The sequence below is a fragment of the Crocuta crocuta genome, unplaced genomic scaffold (assembly GCF_008692635.1).
Source record: "Crocuta crocuta isolate KB4526 unplaced genomic scaffold, BGI_CrCroc_1.0 scaffold32, whole genome shotgun sequence".
Taxonomy (NCBI): Eukaryota; Metazoa; Chordata; class Mammalia; order Carnivora; family Hyaenidae; genus Crocuta; species Crocuta crocuta.
In genome coordinates this window covers 11980711-12005771 of record NW_027529424.1, presented here as the reverse complement: position 1 = coordinate 12005771, position 25061 = coordinate 11980711, and positions in this window count along the sequence as shown.

Sequence of the window (25061 nt, the reverse complement as noted above, 5' to 3'; positions counted from 1 at the left end):
GACTGCTGTGCCATTTTCCCCCGCAGGGCGATGTTGGACTCTATTCTGGGAGCCTGCCCCCAGTGCAGGACGGGCGAGGATTCATAAGGAGGAGCAGAATATTTCTTTCTACGGAGGAGTAAACACAGCCCCTTCGTCTGGCCCTTTGGGTGCGTGGCTTTGTCACAAATAGGGAAGAATGAGTCCAGGGTCATGAGTGAGTGAGGGTTGAATGGGGTGGAGACTGTGCAGCCCTATATATCCCAGTAGTTGTTCTAGACCAGTGCCCGTGAAGTTTGATTTCGGCAAAGTGTTTCAGAGAAAAACAATGAAGGTCAGAGAATAATCCAAATTACAAAGAAACAATATTTTCAAATAGTAATTAGTCAAAACAAATACCATGTATACCATCGATTGCTTTCGCTACCACTCGTACATAGTAAAATCCCCAATTTTAAACAACAAAACGTCCTGACTAAAAGCTCAGGGGGCAGAGATAGAAGATTTAAGTAGAGCTAATTACACAGATGCAAACTAGTGGGCGCTGGCCACGAACCTTCTCCGTGCCTGCTGAGTCCTGGACTGGCATCCACGAGGAGGCAAGACACACGTGACGCTGAGGACAAGGGCGATCGGTGTGGACACGGGCCTGAAGGCCTGAGCAGGTGCAGCCCTGGTGAGGGGAGGGGCTCCTGTGGGCAGAGAAATGACACAAAATGTGAGAGTACGTATTCACAGCCTCAGCCGGAGCTGGGACAGTGGAAGCTGTTCCATAAAGAAAGTAAGTTTCCATGTGGGTGATGGAAAATACACATATTTTGAGGTCGGGGGTGATAAAGAAGGCATATCTAGACTATTCTTATAGCTCTTATTAACCTTCCAATTCTTTAGGGAGGTTTCCAAACCACTCAGTATGAATGCAGCCAATTTCTTCTATCGACATGAGCATCTATGAGATGTGTGTGTGTAAATATACACACACGTACACGCTTACAATGTGAGACGAAATGATAGTGATGTTCAGCACTAATTATTCTACTTACTGTCTTTGCTTAAAACTAAACGGTGGCAACCTGATGTTGGTCACCTGCATATATTTTTGTTTCAAATGTTTTTGTTTTTTGTTGACACATATTTTTGTCTAAATGTTACAAAAATACATGGTTTTTTTTTAAATGTTTACTCATCTGTTAATCTGTAAGTGTAGGAATTGCTGATCTAAACAACCAAATGACAGATACTTATTGGTAGCTTTCAATCTCCAGACTAGAGGTTTTTTTGTTTTTCGTTTTTTAAATTTTTTTAAACGTTTATTTATTTTTGAGACAAAGACAGAGAGAGCATGAGCTGGAGAGGGGCAGAGAGAGAGAGAGGGAGACACAGAATCTGAAACAGGCTCCAGGCTCTGAGCTGTCAGAACAAAGCCTGACATGGGGCTCGAAACCACGGACCGTGAGATCATGACCGAGCCGAAGTCCGATGCTTAACCGACTGAGCCACCCAGGAGGCCCTCCAGATTAGAGGTTTTACCACTTCCAATTACATACATAATTTCCTTCTCGTGGATTCTAATCTCATCTCTTGAAGAAAGATACAAACACAAGCCTCCATCATTGATGCATCGCTGTTAGTTTGCTCTTTGTTTCTTCCTGTGCACCTGGGAAAATATGAGAATCCTTCCCTTAAATTTTTCCTGGATTAACACCAAGCAAGCAAATGTGTCTTTGCAGAAACCTAGTACCGTGTCTGATGCTTGGTGCTTTTAATAGCCTTATATGTTGAATGAAAGGGAGACGTATTTTTCAGTGTAAAATAAACACTAATTACATCATTTATATGTAAATTAAACACTAATCTTATCATTATATAAAGAAGAGCCCAGAAAGTTTAGTTAGCTATGTATTGCCTGAAATATTTGTATAATAACTCGACTCATTTCCATGGGGTGATTTCCCAGACTAAGGTGTCAAGGCAGGTATTCCGTCCTTTCTGCTGTTTTTGTTATGTAGAAATTGCTTTTGTGGCACAAATTTGTTACTTTAAAAATCCCCAAATTCATGTTCAGAGTTCACCTAAAGCTCACTGTACGGTTTCCAGCACAGAGAGAGGAAGCTGAGGAGATAAATATGGAAAACGAGCCAGGAATGAATTCAGCACATTTATACGAGATGCCTTTTCAGTGCTGGTGTTTTTCCTTCTGGAAATTCTAAACTGTCATGGAATTTTTGCTCTTAGCTTCTCTCGTTAATCTCAGAAGCAACTTATTTTTCAGTATTTGAATTCTTTTCTATAAGTGGTATAAAATTTGATGTATATTCTTATTTTTAGGCTTTTCTGCACTCAGACATCTATATTTTCAAAAATAGTAAAAAATGCATCTACTTATGACATAAAATTTGACTCTAAAGCACTTAAAGCTGGTGGAAATTAAGCATTTTCTATTCCATACTTAGAGCAAAGCGGACATGTTACTTCTCAGCTCTAGTAGCTGTTATCTGAATTTCCCTGGATTCCCCTGAAATGAAAATAATCATTTTCTTACAGAAAAAAAAAAAAAGAACACAACAAGGTCCTGGATGAATCCTATGAGCCATTCTGGCACATACTCCTCTGTTTGCTTGTTTCTCTGGTCTTCTCCAAGACGCACTGTGCGGACAGAGGTTAAGGATTCACCTCAGGCAGAGGGCCGTGTGGGCAGACACTGGTACATTCTCCCTGTGGCCTCACCATCACTGGTTCTAGGTCTAGAAGACCTGTCAAGGTTACCGTTACTTTACTCCCCATTTCCCTAATGTTGAGCTTCATAGGGAGAATTATATGCCCACAGAGTCTTCATTAAGAGTTGGGAAACTGTAAATGTACCTGTAACAGTCCCGACCATGTGTGGGATTGAACCCTGGTTCTGACATACAACCCCAGATAAGGACTCTGAGTTGTTTGTTTTGTTTTTGTTTGAAGTTTATTTATTTATTTTAAGAGAAAGGGAGAGCATGAGCAGGGGAGGGGCAGAGAGAGAGAGGGAGGGAAAGAATCCGAAGCAGGCTCTGCATTGTCAGCACAGAGCCCAACACGGGACTCAATCCCACAAACCATTAGATCATGGGAAGTCAACAGTCAGGCTCACAGGACTGAGCCACTCAGGTGCCATGGACCCTAAGGTTTTCTTAAACAAAGAAGATCACACGCCACAACATAAAAACTCAGAATTCTTCTTACCAACGTTTGAACCTTCGATTCAGGCCTTTAAAAATGCACTTGACATCTGACCTCTTTTCTTGAGAGCATTGATGAATCCACCTCGGAGATCAAAGGCCTCGGCAGAGCTTGTTCTCTGGGCATCCCTGCTGCTGAGGAAGTGTGGGGAGAAAGCCCAGGCTCCTCAGGGCCCCACCAGGACTCGCCCAGAGCTTCCCAGGGGCATATTCCTTAGACACTCACTCTCCTGCCCCTCACACTCAGGGTGTCCATAAAACCCATTTCCCACCCCAGGACACGTTTCAGAGGGAGAGGGAGAGGTGGTGGTTGAAGCCGATGCCGGCAGAACACAGGAAATCGCCGCACTCAACACAACGTCCAAGGGGGGCCACCTCGCTGAAAGCAGTCGAAAGCAGCAATGTATTTATCCTTAAGCCATAATATCTACATAGTGCTACCCACATCAGTCCCTAAACTTAAAAGAAATATGCGTTCTCTCAGAATAAAATTGGAAATACCAAAAAGCCCTAAAGCTATTTTGGCTGACGGATCAACCCCCATTTTCATTAGAAACGTGAAAACTGTGTATGACACCATGAATAAGGAATAAGGCTTTGTTCGGCGGAGGTAGAACACTGGGGGTTTAGTAATCTGTCCCTTATTGTGTGTCTAAATTGGATGCCTGGATAATAATTTAGCCTAAGCCACCAGGAAGAGATGGTGACTTATATAAATCATACACCACTGAGTATATAGCTCACTAAACAAATACCAACAGAAAGAATAATGTTTGCCTAATGGTGGTGAAATGTCAGACAAAACGTAGACTCAGCAAAGCAATCACCATCAGCCTACACAGAATAACCCCATAAAACATCACAGTCAAGGGCATGGGCGTCTCCACTGTCCTCGGCATCCCAAGGGAAAGGAGGTGTTCTTCCTCCGTTAGAGGGGAAGCAGTTCTGCTGTTTTATGTCTAGATTAGGGTTTGGTGGGGAAGAGTGAAAAAGATGAATTTAGAGAAAGAGGACAAGTAAACAGAAGGAAGGAATAAAAATAAAACAAGAGAAAAGAAGAGCACTAATCTTTGATTAATTTTTGATGAATTGAAATTGATTTCTTTTGGATGGAAATCACCACTTCCCACTAGGATAAAATAAATCGCTTTCCGTCCCGCTCACTACTCTTCATGCCATGTGTGTTTGGATATCAAGGAAAGAAGGAAGAAAAGGAAGACGAGGTCTTCAAAGAAAATGACAATAAATTAGACCACATGTTGTGTCTCAGATACTCACCGGCCATAAAACCATAGTATTTTCTGAGTATATTTTCAGTTCAGCTCCTATGACCACATTTCAAAAATACAAATTAAAAAATGAAAGGTTTACTATCTGTTCTCTAAGTTTTACTCTCAACTACACTTGGATTGGTTGATTTGATACCAGTGTTCTCCTTCGTAAGCGCCATGAAGTTGTGAATGGCGTATCTCGTGACAACACTGCCATGTTGGAACTCAGTAGCTCACACACCAAGAATCTGAACATGGATTAATTAGAAATGCTTGTGGCAATGTTTCTTAGACGACCAGCCATAACTTTTCTTTCCTCCTTTGGGTCACTTAATTTTTGTCTTCCACTTGCAGGTACTGTGGGAGAAATTTTCTGAGCTGTGACCTTTTGATTTAGGCAAGGGTGTGTGACATCTAATTATGACTGACATTTGAATCTGAATTTGAATTTGAATATCTTATGGGTGAATAAAAATATGTTTTAAAGTAAACTGACATATTTATTGAATAGGACATTGTGTATGTTACTATGTAAGAATAAAAGGAAGCAAAGTGTATTTCCATTCCTCAAGGACCTTACAGTCCTATATATGGCAGATGGGAAAAGGTGTTAAACAACATAAAACATTTTAGTAAATGTGCAGAATTACTAAATGCTAAATGATAGCAGGCAGACATGTTCTGAGTCTGAAGCATGGAGTCAGTAAGACGTAGTTAATCTAGAAATTATCTCTGGATACTATGGAACGCCTAATATCTAGCAAAAATATAACGGAGGCAGGAAAACATGTTTGAAGTTTACAAATAGACTTGTAAGTGTCCAAGGAGTCATAGTTTATGATTTGACAGAGGAACTATTTAAATCGGTGGCAGGTCTAATCTCTTCGTCACGTAAAATGGATTATTCTGCTCATTATAATTGGAGCATGAATAGTGAGATGGAGAGGTAATGTGTCAGCAGTGATTATGGGCAAGAGCGGAGGGATAAGCCCTACCCCTGGGAGCAGACATCTTGGGTGGCCCGACTGAATCATGTGACAGCCGCTCAGTCAGGGCGAGGTGGTACCCTGAGCCTGTTGTACATAGCACCCCATGCCTTCCAAGAGTTCTTGGGGGAGGCAATCTAAGACTTCTTGAAACCCAGTGAAAGTAAAGAGAGTGCAAGCAAGGAGAAGCACTGGTTTCCTGTCGCGTATAACTCGGTGTCTTAGTTCCCAGCCTCCTGAGGACGAGGAGACAAAGCGATAAATGTAAACACATTCAGCAACTTTCTTGGGGATAGATATACTTTTGGTGAATCTTTATTTAATAGTCCTTTTTCACCAGCTGGAATGAAACAAACAAATAATTGCTCAAGTTTCTTTTAATGTGTACCAAACCCGGAGGTCAAAGTGCACTGAGTATATCATGGCGCCCGAGGCGGACTCTATTCTGCTGATAATATTCTTGCAAGAGAAACAAGAATTAAAAGTGGAAAGGGAACAGAGGTCCACACCTCGAGCAAACCAGACATTGAGGCATCTAAACTATTTCTCTTATTTTGGAGCAGGAGAAGATCGATCCTGGAGAGATCAGTTAATCCTCCTAAGCATGTCCACTCGGTCAGAAGCCCATGTGCATCTAAAATCCAGAACATTTAACTTTCAGTCCTGTGATGCCTCTTTAGTGGCTCCACGCTGAGCCCAAAATTAATAGCACAGAATATTCGTGCTATATTCATGGATGACAAGGACTGGAATATAAGGCAGGCAACTCGTACAGTCAAGTATGAGTGTGTCTCCAATGAAGGCGTATGGGCAACGACAGGAGAGGTGTCTGGAATAGTGTCCCCAGCTGGGTGGCAAGGCCTGCGTCCTCTCTGAGCTAGGTGGGCTGAGCACACACAACACCCCAAAGTCTCCATGCTCTGATTGCATTTCCCTCCAGAAAACATTTTTTTGCCATTATGACAGCCAATCCAATGTAAGTGGGAGAACTTGTGAGACTCTGCTCTGTGAAGTTGTCAATTCCTGTGAGAATTATATTTTTTATTGAAAGTAAATTTCTCATTCTGGTTTTTAATGGTCTTCTTACTCAGGAGCAGACATGTTTCTGATAAGGAAATTCAGCAAATGGTACCATGTTTACAAGGACATTTGCATTTAACATCATTAGTTAATAGTTTCGCTTCCTGGGCTTACACCTTGGTCTTGTGAGGTTGATGGATGTGAGTCCATAATGAAGAAGTAAAATAATTTCTGATGTGCTCAGAAGATGCATTCTGGGTTCGTCAGGCCAAAGGCTAGATCCTGATGCTGATAAATGAAACATATAGTCAGAATGCGTTTTGTGATACTTAGGAGGCAAGGTCTTAAGTGCGTTAACCAAGCTTCCTAATTTCCGGGGTTACATTGTAGATAACCACACCCATCACCACGTACTTCCCAATGCGTGTCCTGCTCAGACTTCCTGGAAAATGAAACCTAGCACTGCTTCCTCATTACCTTATTTAAGAATTACTGCACTCCCCTAAAAGAACGGCATTCTTCCAGAACTTCCCACCTCTCTCTGAAAATGGAGAATCAGTTAATTGATGGGGATGAGACTCTTCGACAGCAGATACTTTGGAATAAGTAACAAGCTTGTGCCTGGCAGTAAAATCATGAGGAGTCCACCCTTAGGCTCTTGTTTCTCGTCAGTGCTGATTGGAGGGCCTAACTCTTGAAGACTGTGGCTCAAGAGAAGTTTATGTCCTTGGTTCATTTGTTCTGTTTCCCTCAGCAAATCTGTCCAAAGAAAGGCTGCTACACCCTCAAGCTGGAGAAGCAAGTATGGATACTTGCAAACTACCATTCTTTAAATTATATATGTATGTTGCACAGCTTTTGTATGTATTCTACATTTCATTAAAGTATTTTTTTAAAAAGCAGGTGATTTGTTTTTCTTGAGCACACAACTATTTTTCAAGTCTTGAGCATAAACATTACCATAGTCCCAGTGGGAAAGTGCTATTTGTAGAACCTGGGTGCCTGGGGCCTCAGAAGCACTAGATTGATTTATTTATTAGACACGGTAACAGACGTATTTTGATGTAAGATGAAAGAGGTTGGTTTGCATCATGATAAATGTGTAATTCTCAAATATTTATAAACAAGAAAATGTCAGGACTCCTGCATGGCGGTAGAGGTAAAAAGAACCCAAACTGTATTTGGGATAGGCGTTGCAGGTGGTGATCCAATGACTGATCATGCCGCAGGGTCACTAAGTAAAAGGTCCTGGTTGCAGTCAGCGGGATTCACTGCGTGGGGGGCAAGCTCAGGAGCAGTGCGGCTAAGAATGGGATCTCTGGAGCTGGGCCCCAGGCTGCGGAGCCGTCCCCCAGGATCCCATAACCGTTGTGAGTTTCCATTTACTCAACTGTAGAATGGAGACAACGAAATTCCGCTTCTAAAGTCATTAACCTAGCGCCTGGCACAGAATAAGGACTCAATAAATGTTAATTATGCCGTTAGGAATTGTTTGTTGAAACACCACTGTGCTCTCTGTTATGTATTATGGGGAACAGCTGAGTCATATTAAACACAAATGGTGATTTTAGAAACAAACCCTTATGCACAATACCACTCTACTCAACAAGGCTAAAAACGCACGTGTCGTCAGAATATTACCTTGACTATGGGATATGCCGTGGAGGACCTAAGGGCATGGAAGTATAGACAGGAGGCACAGGGACACAAGCATGCATGGAGAAACCTTGGGCTAGACTTCCAAGGACAGGTGGGATTTGGATGAACAGAAGAGAGACTCTCGAGGGAAAAGCAGAATGATTGATGAAAAGTACAGATTTTCTGTCACCGGGTGTGTGGATCTGGATAAGTAAACTAGAAAACTCTGGAGCAAATCACGTTCAGAGAAGTTCATTTCAGTCCTCTTGGCAAGGAGCATGGCGGAACGTCCACATGGCCGTGGGCTTCCTCTCTCAGAGCTTCCAAAGCTTGGAGTATTTCATACATCAGATGGTACTTTATGTCAAGGGTGGGACAACCCCTAATGGCTTTTATCCCCTCAAGATTTAGAGCCTAAATTCATAGTCCTTAGTTTTAGCTTCCAGCGTCATCTCAAAAGTATATTTGTGATAAGATCCTTGTTGTAGTGACATCCCAAGAACTCAGCAAGCTCATTGCCAGAAGCGTGTAAACAGGAAGTTAGACGTAGACACACAAGGAAACCATTGACTAAAATAACCCAGGAACTAGCTGGAACCCCAAATCTCTTATATCGTATCTATACTGAGTTCAAATCACCAGACCTGTAGCTTGTACAATTGACCGGTGGTCAATGTGTGTGTGTGTGTGTGTGTGTGTGTGTGTGTGTATCTGTGTTTTCCTGAATTTCTACAGATTAGCACTCACACGGGCACAGACATGACAGAATATTGGACTCCTGTTGGAATTTCAGTCGCTTGCTTAATCTTTCAGTTGAGTATTGTTTTCCAGTGTCCCTGGTGTGGGTTCTGGCTGGGACAGGAGGCCGGGAAGCTGAAGGCAACTGCAAGTTGTATAAAGACATTTTAGTACCAGAAGGCGTGGTGTAGAAGAGCTCATAAACTCTAGTGCGTCATCATAACTAATTATTCAAATGTCTTTAAAACTGAAAATCAACTGTATATTTGGCATTTTCCAGATGCTACAGGGGGAAAAGAGTCATTTTTAAATTGTGCCTTAGTCTTTGCTTAGAATGCACAGACTCCCACATAACCAAGTTAGGTGAAGACTTACACCGAAATACTTGCTTTCTGACTTTCCCTCAGCAATACTTTCCTTCTTTTATGACTGAAGATTTTTTCCTTGTATTGCTCTGGAAGCTGTGTTGTTTTATTTGTGTCTGTTGCTTTTGTTACTGTCTTAGGTTTAACCACAGAAAGAGATTTTAAGTACTTATACTTTTTCACAATTGACACTGAACAATTTAATGAAGCTAAATCAAAACTGGATTTCACTTTTGCAGAGAAGTGGGGGTAAGTCAACTGAGTCTCCCCTGTGATGTGCAGATGTTCTGTAGGCAATCTCATTTAAGTTCCCTGTCGAACCCTGATCTCGGGCAGAGTCGTCAGGGAGCCCTCGGACTTCTGGGCCACATCCCTTGCCTCGCTGCAGCAGGCTGGGGGGACTTGGGGTGCAGTGGCAGTAAAACAGGTCATCACACAGATCACACCATCATAAAACCCAGGTGCTATGTTACCTTGTGCTTCAGACAAAAAAGAGACATTGTCGTAATACTTACCGTATAGCCGTAAACACAAACATTCAGGAGTACCTGCAGTGAACACCATATAGCAGTTTTCACTGTTTAAAATTTACTCCAATCCAAAAATAAAATAAAATATCTTGAAACCTGCTCGTATCACCCTCCCCCCCCCCAAAGAAACGTGCTTTGTTATTGCTGCTTATCCAACAGAATGTGCTTCACGTTGTCGGCCATATCTAGATGAATATCTCATCTAGAAGCTTTGTCTCTCCAAAGTGATCAAAGCTTGGGAAGGTAAGCACGTCAGGGTCCCAGAAAGTCATTAGGGACTACTAGGGACTGTGAGGTGGCGTGCTGGCGGGTTTGAACAGCACGCTAATGGCACCCTCTTACTTACGATGCTCTTCAATGCCCACCCTGTTACTTGGCTTTCCGGAGGGCAGTGTTTGCAGCCCACCCTTATCTAGTTTATCTCTCGCTCTACCTGGAATGATCAACTTACCCTTCTCTCCTGTGCACGCCCTCTCTCCAATGATTCTCCGTAAGTGAAGTAAATGATTGGCATGTGTGAACCTCTAGAACTTCCCCTCCTCCCAGCTCCCTGTCCTGTTCCTTAGCATTCTTCCCCTGTGCAATTCCTCTCTACATCTCCAGGTCCTTTCTTAGAACCATGCCCGTGGGCCTACAGTGAAAACTCTAGGGCTTTCAAAATCTGTTGGGTGACAATGTGTCCCTCGGGGTCTAGCTAGACTGCAATTCCACTGTGCAACCAGATCTGACATCTCTTCATACATGGTTGGCTCCTCCTCTAAGTGCCTACAGTTTGGGCAGCGTGGATGTGCTAGCGACTTGCACACATTCATTTACTTACATGTCTCTTTTTCTCCCAAGATGGTAATATCCTTAACGTTAGAAACGATAGTGTATTGATTTATTTATTTTTATCCTGAAGTCTAGTGTTGCTTGGAGGATGGTGAGGACACGAATACATTTATTTTTGTAAACTCTGTGTGTCCCAGAAGACTGAAATAACTAGCCCAGAAAACTGTATGTGGGCATGTGGATCCATTCTTTGTGGAATGAAGTATGAAAATTAGGCTGCAGAGCAGAGGGTTGAATCCTGGCTTTTTCTCTAGGGAGTTGGAAGAGGCTATGGGCCTCAAAACTGTTTATTTTTATCATCCAGTAGCTTAAAAATGAGTAGTGCCTCAACCTTTGTTGGGCGATTCTCCAAGGTGTTATACTTTGTACACAAATTATTTGAAGATCCCTGGCATTAAAAATAGACCACAGCCAAAATTTCTTACAGGACTTTCACTACTCTATAACTCTGACCTTTGAAATAAAGAGAGAAAATTGTCATATATGGCCTTGACTATGTTGGGATACATTCCTTGTGAAAGCTTTTCCTCTAAAATCAGGAATAAGAAAAAGATGGCCATCCTCACTTTTTTTTTTTTTTTTTTAATTCAACCTAGTACTAGAAATCCTAGTCAGAGAAATTTGGCAAGGAAAAAAAAAGACACCCAAACTGGAAAGGAAGAAATAACATAGTATCTGCTTGCAGATGACATGATCTTATATATAGAAAACTCTAAAGACTCTACCGAGAAACTGTTGGAAATAATAAACAAATTCAGTTAAGTTGTAGGGCACAAAATCAGCAAACAAAACATGTTGTGTTTCTATATGCTAACAATGAACTATCCAAAAAGAAAATGAAGGAAACAATTCCATTTGCTATAGGATCAATAAGAATAAAGTACTTAGAAATAAGCTTAACAAAGGAGACGAAGGATTTGTACACTGAAAACTACAACAAATTGATGAAAGAAATTAAAGACACAAATTAATGTAAAGACATCCGTGTCCGGGGATTGGAAAACTTAATACTGCTGAAATGTCCATATTATTTAAATCAATCTATGGTTTGCATCAAAATTCCAGTGGAATTTTTATAGAAATAGAAAAAAAGTCCTAAAATTTATATGGAAAAACAAAAAACCCATCACAGCCAAAGTAATCATGAGAGAGAACAAAATTGAAGGCATTATACTTCCTGATTTTAAAATGTATTACAATGTCCAGTAATTAAAATAGTGTGGCACCAGCATAAAGATCAACGAAACAGAATGGAGATCCAAAAATAAACCCCCCCACACAGGCAACAGATCTTTGACAGGGCAGCAAGAATATCCAATGGGAAAAGACAGTCTCTTCAAAACAAACGGTATTGGCAAAACTGGGCACCCAGAAGCCAAAGGATAAAATTGGACCTCCACCGTATGCTATTTGGGGAAATCGGCTCAGAATGGATTAAAGATTGAAAGATAATACCTGAAACCCTAAGCTCCTAGAAGAAAACATAGTGGAGAAACTTTATGTCATTGATCTCAGTAATGATTTCATGGATCTAACACTCCAAGCACACACACACAAAATAAGAAAAAATAGACAAGTGGGACTATATAAAACTAAAAGCTTCTGTACAGCAGAAAACAATCAACAGAGTGAAAAGGCAATCCATATAATGGAAAAACATATTTGCAAACCACATATCTGTGAAGGAATTAATTTCCAAAGTACTTAAGAAATTCTTACAACTCAATACCAAAAAGATAAATCATCCCATTCAAAATGTGCAGAGGATATGAATAGACATTTTTTCAAAGAAGACATACAAATAGCCAACAGGTATATAAAAAGAGTTCGATATCACTCATCATCATAAAAATGCGAAACAAAACCACAATGAGCTATCACCGCACACCTGTCAGAATGGCTAATGTCAACAACACAAGAAACAACAGGTGCTCGTGAGAATATGGAGAAAAAATGGACTGTTGGTGGGATCGCTACCTGGAGCCACAGTGGACAACAGTGTGGAGTTTCCTCAAAATACTGAACCTAGAACTACCGTGTGATATGTCAATCCCACTGCTGGGTAGAGACCTGAAATAACTTAAATCAGGATCGCAAAGAGGTATCTGCTGTCTCGTGTTCATGGCAGCATTAGTCGCCTTGGCCAAAAATGGAAATAACCCTCATGTCCATCAGCAGATGAGTGGCGTCTATAGACAACGGAGCGTGATCCAGCCTGAGGAAGGCAGAAGCCCCACCGTCTGCAAAGACACAGAGAACCAGGACAACTTTGTGCGGAGTGAAATCATGTGTCACAGAGAGATAAAAACTGCACGATTCCGGGCGCCTGGGTGGCTCAGTCGGTTAAGCGTCCGACTTCGGCTCAGGTCATGATCTCACAGTTCGTGGGTTCGAGCCCCGCGTCGGGCTCTGTGCTGACAGCTCAGAGCCTGGAGTCTATTTCAGATTCTGTATCTCCCTCTCTCTGACCCTCCCCTGCTCACACTGTCTCTCTCTCTCTCTCTCTCTCAGCAATCAATAAAAAAACATTAAAAAAATGTTTTAAAAATGCATGATTCCACTTTCTTGAGGAATCTGATGTAGTCAACTTCAGAGCAGAGTGGTGGTTATGAGCAACTGAAGGAGGGGATGAGGGGAACTATTGTACAGTGGAAACAAAATTATACACACACAAGATGAGTAAGTTCTAGAATTCTGCTGCAGAGCCTAGAGTCACCAGCAGGGTGTAGTGCATTTAAAAACTTGTTAAGGGGGCAGATCTCTGGGTGAGCTTAGAGCAGGGAGACTCAGGAAATCTTCAGGTGGTGATGGGTATGTTTATTATCGTGTTTGCGGTGATGGCGTCGTGGGTACGCGGCTGCCCCCCAACTCATCAGCACAGATACATTAAGTATGTACAACTTTAATGACTGTTTAATGACTGACAACTATAATTACTGACTCAATTATAAGGTACACCTAAAAGTAATACAGATGTATGTGTGACTCTTTGTTCTTTCTTTTAGGTTTATTTATTTATTTATTTAGCGAGTGAACAGGGGAGGGACAGAAAGAGAGGGAGACAGAATCCCAAGCAGGCTCCATGCTGTCAGCACTGGGCCCAATGCCGAATGCTGTGGGGCTCAATGTCACAAACTACGACATCATGACCTGAGCTGACATCGAGAGTCTGATGCTTAAAACAGCTGAGCCACCAGGAGCCCCTGTGCAACTCTGTGTATGCGAAGTNGCGAGGGAGGGAAGGAGGGAGGAAGAAAGGAAATTTAACAGCTTCCTGACTAAACCATGACACAAACACAAAAGGGGATTCTACCTACAACAAAAGGGACGGCATGAAGGAAGAGGTGGGGCAGGTCGGGGCAGTGCAGCTGTCAGGTCTACACCTCCCGGAGCCCCGTAGCAGCCGGTGTGTCTACACCAGCAGCAGAGACAGCAGGGCATCCCGGAGATGCCCAAGGAGCCCCCAGGGCCGGGCAGCGTGTGGCGGCTCTGGCACTGGGACTTGGCGGGGGAACTCAGAGGGAAGCCACCGGGCAGCCAGAGCGTCCCCGTGAGCCATGACCTGAAGCCCAATACCAGGTGTGCGCACTCTCACACGTAGTGCGAGTGCGGGCCGAGTTGTGACTTCTGTGGCCGTCCTTGCCGCTGGCCTGAGCGGAGCGGGAGGCCGTGTCCGGGGGCTGCTGCAGAGCACAATTCCTGGTCTCCGGCCGCTTCAGGGGTCAAGGCAGCTTGTCGTTCTCGATCAATACTGGCGCGGCAGCGAGTTAACGGGAGTATCTCAAGGGGAGAGCAGTGACACCCTCTTTCCGCAGAAAGACTTCGGGACTGTAAATACCGTAGCACCGAGAGAGTCTGCAAATGGTCTTACACCGGTATCATGACATTTGCAAAGTCACTCGTCTCTGGCTCTGCTGTGGAGTACATGAGGCGACCTTGATAATGACCTTCTGTCTCCGGGTCCCCAGGTGCTCTGTTTTATAAAGATGGAAACCGTCATGATGGCTTGACCTTTTTAACTCCAGAATATTCGCCTGGTCCCGTGCTTTAGAGGAGGTCTCACTTCAGCACCTGTTAGTATTTCTCATGAGTGTAAGTATCGAGGAGGAAGGAAGCGTTTTGGGTGCCAGCTCTATTTCACGTGGGGAGACGAGGGAACCGCGATGCTGAGGAGGAGCATACCTGTGATTTGTCTCGAGAGGAAAAGCTCCCCGCCCCGACCTGTCACCTGCCTCCGAGAGCCGCTTCTCGGGCCCCTGTCCCTGCAAACCAGCCTGTTAGCGCCTGTCCCGCGGGCAGTGAAATGACCACGGGGCTGAACACCGGTGGCCGAAAGCCCAGCTGCAGAGACACTTGAAAACACGAAAAGCCTAAGAAATTAAGGAAAGGCAGGAAATAGGTTTTGAGACTTTTTGTGGTACCAAGTCAATATTCAAGCCATTTCTTTCTTTCTTTCTTATCACCTTGTCCAATTGCTGAACAGATGGAAGGAGGGGAAATTAATGGAACGGAAATCTGAATGGAATGTTTGCAGAATCTTCCCTGCGGTAGCAACGACGGCTACGTTGACGTGACTTCACTACGGGACCGTGTGACAAATGACCTGCCGGTTTTTGGCGATGGCTCATTTTGGGCTGGGGGGCGGGGCTACCCTTTCACCTCCAGGGAGCAGCCTGGACACCCAGACCTCCTTGGGTCAAGTACTGACAGCCGGGGCCAGCCTTCCTCGGTGCACGACAGGGCGCCTCACTGAGTCACTCACCAAACCTTGCAGACAAGGTCATTCTCGTAGCCAGCCTCCCGGCGCAGACACCAGCAAAACACAGGGCGAAAGCAAGCTAGCAGATCGAAGCCATCCACCCACCGTGTAAACATGGTGGAGCCCAACAGACCCCGTCTGGCTGGTATTTAGAATGAGGGTGGTGACTCTGTCTGAAATTGAGGCTAATTCTCCGAAGATAAAACGTACCATGGAAAGTTGGGATATGAGTGAAATCCGAGGCCTGGAGCACAGAAATCCGTGCTTGCTGACGAGTCAGGTTGGACACTGTTGACTTATTTGGGGACAGTTCCAGGGCGTAGCAGACCTCTGTATAAACCGACAGCTCACCACCAGCCAGCACGCCTGGACTACTTACACAGGAAACAAGAGAGACTCACAAAGTTTTAAATCTCTCTCAGGCTCACCCTGTAGTAGACGATGTAACCTGCATTCAAAGCTTAGCTGTTTCCAGATGTTACTCTTTTAACAATTGGGAAGTATTGCCCTATTAGGAACAGTTTCACCCCTTTTGACAGGTGTCTTTTAATGTTACTAAAGAGTATGATTCCTGCCTGGACAGAGGTTACCTGTCTTTAGGGATGTGTAAATCTCCTGTAACTCTATCTATCTATCTATCTATCTATGTACCTCCATGTCTACCTGTCATCTCTGTCTACATAGATAAAGCTATCTGACTGTATATAAATGTGTATCTATGTCTCTTGACATGGAGACAGTAACTGTGGAGCAACAGAGAGATGGACCTAGGATCAGCTCTGCTTAGAATCCATTCGTGCAAAGCATGCCATCCTCAGAGGGAAGCCTGGAGCCATGCTGCCACGGTCCAGGGTGTAGACTCTGGACTCCCTTTGGGTGGGTAGGGTCCTCCTCTAACCACTGAATGCCTGAGTGATTTGGGACGACTCACTAATCTCTGTGCTGCCTCCTCCTCTCTGGAATGGGGATAATTACATTAACTCATAGGATTCTTGAGAGATCTACGATTTAAGGTACACAGAGCCCTTCCTGGATTTCCTAGCTAATCGTGCTGTGCTCCTGTGACCAGTCACAGAATGACAAGGAGGGTCAGTGAAGGAGGGATTCAGTGTGGACGATTGGGAGAGAAGAGATGGACATTTGGGCAAAGGGGGATAATACAAGAACGTGCCAAGATAGAATTGCACATCAGATGGTGATGGACGGAGACAGTGCCGCCTGACTAGCACTGAGCCATGTTGTGTATAGCTTGGATTACATTTCTCCCTGAATCTGATTCCAGAAATTCTCTTCATTTTAGTTGGAAACCAATATGTCAATCTGTGGAAGCAGACTCCTCCCAGGTAATACGACTTTTCATCATTGCTTTCTGGAAACACAAAGACTCTAGCCACTGCAGTGATTTTGGATAGTGAGTATTCATTTCCTGTTGGAGAACTTCTAACCAGCCTGACACTCCCATGTCTCCATAGATGATGTCATATCGGCGTCTGCCTGCGGTGGGGGTGCATGTGGCTGAGTTGATAGACAGAATGTCAACTCAGAAACCCATTACTTCCTTGGTTTAATTTACCTGCATTCTCTTAAGACAGTGGGGAGGAGGCCATGGTGAAGCTTATCGGTACCCCAGATATGAAGAGGCCAGCCTGACTCGGCCACTTTCCTTATCACTTCAGGAAAAGAACAAAGAGAGCACTTCCTGTTTGATTCCACTCCAGCCCGGTGTGCGGTTACTACCGAGAATTGTTGACTTTGCTCCGGGTGTCGGCTAGAGGAAAAGATAACGATGTACCCTTAAAACCACTCTCTTCTCCCCTGGAGTCGTGTCTTCTTTGTGCCTTTGCAGCTGTGCTACATTGTGAAGGCACAAGACGTTTCCGCTGTGTCTGCCTCCATCCAGCAGGTGATTAGTGCCCTTCAGCACCCCCACCAGGACCATCACAGAAGGGAGGTGCCATGTGACTCTCACTCCCAGGAACGTGGCCATCAGACTACACCCAACATGAAACAGATCTCTGAATGCACAGAAAACATTTTTTCCCAAATCAATGAGTTAGGGACTTGCTCTTCTGTATAATGAACAACTTAATAATATGTGGGATTCTCATAAAAAGCTCTATGTATTACAAAATACCTGAAGTGCTGGGTTGTCAATTTCTTAAGAAAATTATTGTTTTAAATTGTTATTTTCTAATCCTAAAACGGTGCTGAACATGTATGTGGGTGGTGAAAAACATGATGTTATTTGTTACATCGATTATTATTTAAAGTGGAATTCTGTGGGATTTCATTTAAGCAATGAAATGAGAAATATGCTCTACAACATTAATTTAGGAAATATTTACTAATTACCAATGGATTGGATACGCAATTATGTTCTTAGTGTCTTCAGTAGGTGCCTAAACTGGGGTTATTCTCCTAATTCCCTTGAGTGTCAAGAAGTAAACATTTACTTGATTGTTGACTATTTAGCACACATGGGTGCTACATCTCTCCTGCCAGGGTATGGAGGGGGCAAGCATCCATTCTCAGATCATGCTTCTTCTCCGCATGTAAATTTGTCAAGACAAAGAGAAATAAATGAATGCACTGAGGGTTGAATGTAAATTTCCAGTCTGACTGTTGACTTTATGTCTTTGGGTAAGTTTAAAATCTATGTCATTGTGCCCTGAGGTTTGCTATTATGAGTCCCTCTCTGTGTTTTCCTGACAGATCTCTGGGCTGCATCTGTCCCTGGGGCCATTTTTCTCTTCTTCTGTTGGCTCTTTGAGTTCCTGAAGCTTCTATCTTATTGGATAAAGAACAAGATATCCACTAAGAGATTTGACCTAGATCGGACCTGGAAAAAATCTGAATCAAATCTGGTGTGTCAAACCTCAAACCTCCAAGTCTTACAAAATGCAAATCTGCAAAATTTCAGTGGTGCCAGAGAGAGATTCAACTGAACTAATGCAGATGTATTGTGCTTATCACCTTATAAAAATGAAATCAGTTCAATATACTTACAGAAAGTGGTAACATGCTCTATAATCTGTTGGGTGCTATACCTTAAAAAGGTTACTAAAATCATTGCAACATATATGTTATGTAAATATTTGTGTATAAGTGCCTTTCTTTTTTTTCTTTTCTTTTCTTTCTTTCTTTCTTTTTTTTTTTTTACAGATTTATTTTTAAGTAATCCCTGTACCCAACATGAGGCTCAAACTCCCAATCATGAGATCAAGAGTTACATGTTCTCCTGACTAGGCCAGCCGGGCGCCCCATGTGCCTTTCTTAATATTCATTAACTTGTACCCTTGTCTTCCAATATGTTCTGATGAAATGACTTCCTTGTTTCTTTCTCTGTCTCATCCATCCTAAGTGACCTTGCTCTGTAGCTACAAGGTATTCTTACTTTCCTTTCATCTCACCCTTTCTCCCCTGTGCTTTCCTTAACTGTGGCTCAGTCAACTTACAGGCACAAATAAAAACACCGGACACATGTTAGTGCTGCTGGGGATTATTGTAATGAAGATGGCACAAATATTCGCTCTTTCTCTCTCACTCTCCACACAGACACACACATTTCAGCCCAGAGACCACATCTACGCACAATCACAGAGATCTTACACAAAGGGATTTAGCATAAAAGGAGAAGAATGATTTCATCCCTGAGGCTGATCATTAGCAATGCTGTGCTGAGAAATCACGCCCAGAGAGGAGAATCATTTCCCCCCGGATTGAAAAAAATGCACAATAGCTATTCATTCTTGTAGATATCCATCCAAAGCAGAGGATTTAGGTGTATGATGTTAGGAAGTATGATTTAATTTGGTTTTGGTTGCATACTCTATTTCTTTTCAGTAATAATAATACATAATAATTATAATAATAATGATGATGATGAAGATAATTACCTTTATCAGAATCACGGTATTGTAGAGCCACAAGAAAAGTAGATCTCAAATTGAAATACTCCAATATGAGATCAATTGGGTTGAGTGAGAAAATTAAGGAAATATCCCATGGTCATTCGGCTGTGAAAATTAAGAAGATAATTTTAGATTTCCTTCCCCAAATTTGTGTCCTACATTACTGTTTTCTTGCAGCTTGCCCCCAGATTTGGCTGTTCCGTCTTAAGACGTTCCCTGACTTTTGTGACATTATGCACGTGAGTAATAGCACTTAAAAGCACAACTAAGTCGTCAGCGATACGCTTTGAGAAACGCTGAAGAGTGGCGCACGCTGGTTTTGGAATCAATCGTCTTGCACTTTGGGTTCACATCTTGTGCCTTCTACTAGTTCTATATCTAAATATCTCTGCTAAATCTGTAATAGATTAATGTTTACTACAGGGCTTATGTTACAAGAGTTACCTGGATGGAGAGTCTGGATTATTCTTTCTACCATATAGAGTAATTTGTAGATGTTATCTTGTTGCTTTAAAATAAAAGTAGCTCATTTGTCTAATCTTATTCTGCAGGAAATATTCAGTGAGCATGACCCACCCACCTGGAAAAAAGCTTTTGCCCCAAGATTATCAAATTAAAGACAAGGCAGAAGCAATCACAGCAAATGAGCCATCCTACAAGGATTACTATCAGCTTGCTCTGTCAAAGTCTACACAAGAGGAACAAATAGCGTGTCCATGCTATTAGCCTTAACTATGGCTTCTGAGATTTTAATATAGTGATGCTTTGGGTCCAAAACTCTAACCAATAGACTATTAAATTGTCTATTACAATTCAACTAGCTAATAGCTGAACAGACTATTCAAACCTAGCATTAGTTTAATTTCTTTCTTAATTTGATTAAATATTTTATTTTGATATGAAAAATGAGTTGAATAATATGCCAGAGACAATGAGAAAAATATTTGCAGAAAATAGGTTTGTTACCAAAAAATAATGCACACGAGCTGAGGTAGAACAGAAAAGTAAATGGTCCCGTGAAGCAGAGAAAACGGCCACGTGGCTAGTGCACACAGGCTGGAACACGGCTGGGGGATGGTGGTCGTGCTGAAATCGTGATCGTGACAGCACTTGACATGGCATCCCAAGTGCGGTTGGCTTATACTGAAATAGTGACATCTCCAAGGAGAGAAAGGGATTCTAAATTATTCGGATTAAATTATAACATTCATAGGAAAAAAAATCAAAACGTGTGATAAGAGTTCAACCGCACGGTGTTCCCTTTATCCTGATATTCCGCCCGGCGTATGCTTGTGGGTATTTGTCTTGAAGTGTAAGTATGTGTGACACACTTCTGAGCTCTATTTTTTAATTCATTTTTTTCATGTTTACTTATTTTTGAGAGAGAGACAGATGGACTGTGCAAGGGAGAGGCAGAGAGAGAGAGACAGACAGACAGACAGACAGACAGAATCCAAAGCAGGCTCCAGGCTCTGAGCTGTCAGCACAGAGCCTGACACGGGGCTTGAACTCATGAACCGTGGGCTGCAAGATCATGACCTGAGCCAAAGTCAGAAGCTTAACTGACTGAGCCCCCCAGGTGCCCCGCTGATTCTATTTTTATCAGAACAGTGCACCACAGGTCCGTCCACACTTTCACGTGAAAAATACCTCACACTTTAATAGTAGTCGTTGTGTGCATACAGCATGATATGTGTGAAAATCTAGTGTGTTAAGGATATTTTTCTGTCATTTCCTTTTACAATCAATGCTTTTCTGAATAACGTCTACCATGTTTTCTATCACACTTATTAAATGTATCTGGAAAGGGAAATTTCTTAGGTGTTACCGAAGTAACTTCACAGAATTTAAAGGTGATCAGATTTGAATTTAGATCATGGATCTAAAGCCTGCGACACAAACCCGGCATCTGGATTCTATTCGTTTTCTTTTTGTATGACCCACAGCCTAAGAATGGTTTTTACCTTTTTAAATGGTTGTCCAAAAATGTACGTGTGTGTGTGCGTGTGCATGTGTGTGTGTGATTGAAGCCACACTAGTCTGAAAACCCAGATCGGAACCATTGGCTACATGATTTGCAGTGCTCAATACACAGTGAAAATCAAGAATTATTAGGTGTTTCAAGGCAGCAACCGTAGGGCTGTAGACCAAGCACTGCGCCCTGCCAAGTGGAGGGCCCTGTGTGACTGTTCAGGCTCCACACTCACAGAACCAGCACGAAAGTACTTGGCGTCTGGCCCTCGGCCCACACGGGCACATCACCGAGCACTGTCCGTGAGCAGGTGTTCGAACGCGTCGCCTCCCCTCTCGTCGGCATGGTTTGCCAGCCGCAGTGCCACAAGCACTTCCGTGTGTGCCTCCGGTGTGCGCAGGAGGGAGCTTCCGTGTGCGCCCCCGGTGTGCGCAGGAGGGAGGAGGTACTAACCAGCCTTAGGCTCCAAGTTAGTTTTCTTTTTCCTTGAACTGTCTTCCTATCATATCTCTGACGCCTGTAATGAGGGATTGGTGAATCTTCTTCACATCGCACATGGCAGTTAATAATAGTTTTTTAAAAACCTGTATTTTGCCACGTGATGAACAACAAATCCTTCCCAATTTTTCGATTTGTCTTTTGGATTTTATTTTATTTCTTTTTCCCAGGTGAATGTTTCTTGCATGTTCCCTGTGCTCAAATTAATCAATGTTTCTCATCAGGGTTTTCATTCCTGCTTTGAAACTTCAAGGTTCGAGTTGTACATACCCATGTGAATGCATCTGTTTCTTCAAGAGTGTGACGGGCTCCTTTTCATCGATTAAGACTTGGAGTATCTGGTCTTCCTGGAAGTTTTGTTCCGATATGAGTTAAGAAGTATAGTGTTATGGGCTGAAGAATGTTCCCCTGGAACGTGTGGGGTCCCTAGGACTGTATTTGCAGACAGCATCTTGTAAAAGGTGGGTAAGTTAAAATGAGGTCACTAGAGCCCAAATGTCCGCCCACTGAGGAATGGATAAAGAAGGTGTGGTTTATATATATAAGGAGTACTACTTGGCAATGAGAAACAATGAGGTCCTGCCATTTGCAACAACGTGGATGGAACTGGAAGGTATGATGCTGAGTAAAATAAGTCAGCCAGAGAAAGACATTTGTCATATGTTTTCACTCATATGTGGAACTTGAGAAACTTAAGAGAAGGCCATGGGGGAGGGGAAGAGGAAAAATAGTTTCAAACAGAGAGGGAGGGAGGCAAACCATAAGAGACTCTAGGATACAGAGAACAAACTGAGGGTTGATGGGAGGTGCAGAGGAGAGGGGAAAGTGGGTGATGGGCATTGAGGAGGGTGCTTGTTGGGATGAGCACTGGGTGTTGTATGGAAGAGATGAATCCTGGGAATTTACCCCCCAAACCAAGAGCACTTTATACACTATATGTTAGCTAATTAGACAGTAAATTATATTTAAAAAATAAAATAAAATGAGGTCACTGGGTGGGGGGGGGCTAATCCAATCTAACTAGCATTCTTATAGTAAGAGGAGGTTAGGACCCTGCAACATACAGAAAACAGACCGCATGAGGGCATCGGGAGAGGGCAGTCTGTACACCCAGGAAAGAGGCGTCAGGAGAAACCAGGCTGCCCACCCCTGGACCTCGAACTCACAGCCCCAAGCACGAGCAAACTAAAACATGAGATTTTATATCTGCTATTTAGGGGATACTTATTCAGCAAATCCAACAATATATACTGAAAACTCGGTATTGCCATACTCATCGGAAATGGCAATTTACCCAGTCACATCGCAGTGTTATTTGGGTTTGTTAGAGAACATTCTATTCTATTCCGTTGCTCTGTCCATGTAGCTAAAAGGTAAAATCCCTTTTTGCAGCTTACAACTGCATCATATGTTGTAACCGCCTTTGTAACCACCATATGTTGACCACCTTTTCCTAGTTATTCCCTTTTAAAGTTATATTTCTGTTTGTGCTCATTTGGTTTATGTATAAACTTTAGAATTATTTTGTCTAGTTTTAAGTAAATACCCTAAATATTTTAAAAAGTATTTAGGAAGAGGAGGTAACTTCATGAGTATGGATTTTCCTCTTGGAGCACATAGTACCAACTCCATTTGTAAGTCTTCCTTTTGGCTCCCAAAAACATTTTCAATTTTTTTAAGTTTATTTATTTATTTTGGGGACGGAAGAGAGAGAGGGAGACAGAGAGAGAGATCAGGGGAGGGGTAGCGAGAGGGAAAGAGAGACTCCTAAGCAGGCTGCAGGCTCTCAGCCCGGAGCCCAACGCTACTTAACTGGCTGAGACACCCAGGAGAACGCCCAGAGACATTTCTTAAGTAATCTCTACACTCAACGTGGGGCTCGCACTTACAAATGTGAGATCAGGAGTCACACGCTTTACTGACAGAGCCAGCCAGGAGCCCCAGGATGGAGCTGCTTCTGATTGGCATAGGCTGGGAAGGTCTTTAGGGATAGTGCTAGAACTTAAAACACCTTGCTGTTTCTTTTGTATTAATAACTCTGTTGGGGTTTGCCATGCCTTCTGGGATCTGGTTCAGCAATTCACGTTTCCTCACAAAAATACCCAACTCGTTCGCATTAGTAAATTAGTTGCAATCTTATTATTACCTCCAGTTTTCAAATTTGGTTCAATATGTGTCATTTTATACCTTGATATAAATTTAAGTTTATAGGTTTAAGATTGTAAGTTTAGTACTTCTCAAAACACTTAACTAGATTTTGAGGTCATATTGAATTTAAATATATAAATATCTTATAGACATCTTGCATATCATAAAAAAATCACAAGAAAGCTATTAGGAAGAAAATATGGCCCCAATAAAGATAAAACACCAAAAATAAAAACAGACTCAAAATGATAGAAATCATAAAGCTAATAAGCAAAGATTTTAAAGTAAGCATCAAGAGGAAACCATTAAAAAAAACTTAAGTGTATATGATTTTTCTTTAAATGTAAGATGTGGGTGTCCAGATACTATGCAACAGAAGTTAAATAAATTTAGTATACTATTTTTCCTGATTATATGAATTGTATAAAGTCAATTGCAAAAAAAGAATTATAGCTCTTTTATGTATATCTCCCGTGATGTAATTACATCGTGTATAAATTATATGATCTGTTAATACACACAAGCACCTGTGTTCGATAAACGTGCATATCAATCCCCAATATTATGTGGGCATTCTTGGTAAAAGTCTACCGATGTATTTGTATAACTCTTAGGTGACCAGATTTCTTATGGTATTTCAGTAGAAAGAAGACATTTATTTTCATCATAAGTGTAGATAATAGAATCCACACTTAGGAATAAGAGTTTATAATGTCCTTACAATACTTCTTTTGGGTTTCCAAATGCTAGCTCAATCACATAAAGATATTATTTCAGGTCTCTCTTGCCTAAAATGACGAGTGCTCCTCTTATCTAACAGTGATTCCAATTTTGATCCCCACCATTCAAGGACTTCATGGCAGTTAGCAAGCTGGGTAGCAGAGAATGACCTTGAAATGCCCTATTCTTCCTAGGGATACTTACTCTCTGATGACAGTATTTGAATAAATCTAATTAATCTTCCTCATTCTAGAGTAAATTTGTTTGGCAGCAACTAGACATCCTTATGCAATGAGAAACCTTATCTATATTTTTATATCCTAAAGAATCATAATATATGTAAATCAGAACATGCAAAGTACTCACCAAATGAGGAGAGAAACAAGAGTGATTCCCTCAGATTCTGACTTTCACTTCACTCCTGAGTCTTTCAGCAACATGTGCAATGGATGTTCCCAAATAATTTTTCTGGTAATCTTGTTC